Below are 736 nucleotides of genomic sequence, written 5' to 3'. Positions count from 1 at the left end.
GCCGGCCCCGGAGCCCGTCGAGGCGTGGGCGCTGCGGGGCTGGGGTTGGGGAGGCGGGGATGGCGCGGTCCCGGGACGGGGTGTGCCTGGGGGCTCCGAGGGTTCGGGGAGGTGGAGGGGAGGGGGCCGCTCCTGGACGCCGGCCGGATTCCACCCTGCAACAAACCGCGGACCCGTGAAAAGATGGCCGGGGGCGGGGGGCGCACACGGGGGCCCCTTCCGGGAGCCTCGAAATCATCCGAGGCTTCCGAGCGCGGCCTCCGCGTCTCCCGCCGCCCACCCCATCCCCGGACCTCCACCCTCGTCCGCCAGACCCTCGGCGTCTCCCCCAAGCGCGCCCACCCATCCCGCGCGCCCTCCGGCCTCCTACAGATAACCGGGTGGGGTCTACATCTGACGGGGCGGGGGGGTCAAGGCTGGGGAGAGTTCCCCCCGACCCGCAGCCCGACGTGTGTGCGCGCGGGTCCGGGCAGCCGGGGCTCCCCGCGTCTTGATCCCAGGCAGAGTCACTTTGCGCCGTCCCGAGCATCCCGTGCGCCCCCCGGGGAAGCGGGCGCCCGACCCCGCGCCGCCTCCGCTCCCCCCGCCCCAGGCTGTCCCCCAGCCCCACCCAGCCACCCTGGGGACCCCCCGTCCTCCTTCGTTCCCGGGAGCCGGGACCCCGCTACCTTCACCGAAGTTGGCCGCCGCCGCCGGGGAAGTTGTGCCGCCACCGATCAAGGACGCGGGGCGCGTG

At 76.0% G+C, this 736-nt stretch overlaps 1 protein-coding gene across 1 annotated transcript in view; it reads right to left on the bottom strand.

Moving 5' to 3' along the window:
- Oxtr (oxytocin receptor) overlaps nucleotides 1-736 on the bottom strand; it is a 15,494-nt gene that overhangs the window by 11,609 nt on the left and 3,149 nt on the right. The gene's annotated exons all lie outside the window — the stretch shown is intronic.

This window comes from Dipodomys ordii, unplaced genomic scaffold (assembly GCF_000151885.1).
Source record: "Dipodomys ordii isolate 6190 unplaced genomic scaffold, Dord_2.0 Scaffold12, whole genome shotgun sequence".
NCBI lineage: Eukaryota > Metazoa > Chordata > Mammalia > Rodentia > Heteromyidae > Dipodomys > Dipodomys ordii.
The sequence above is the reverse complement of the archived record's forward strand: the minus strand, read 5'-3'. Positions and strand labels throughout refer to the sequence as shown.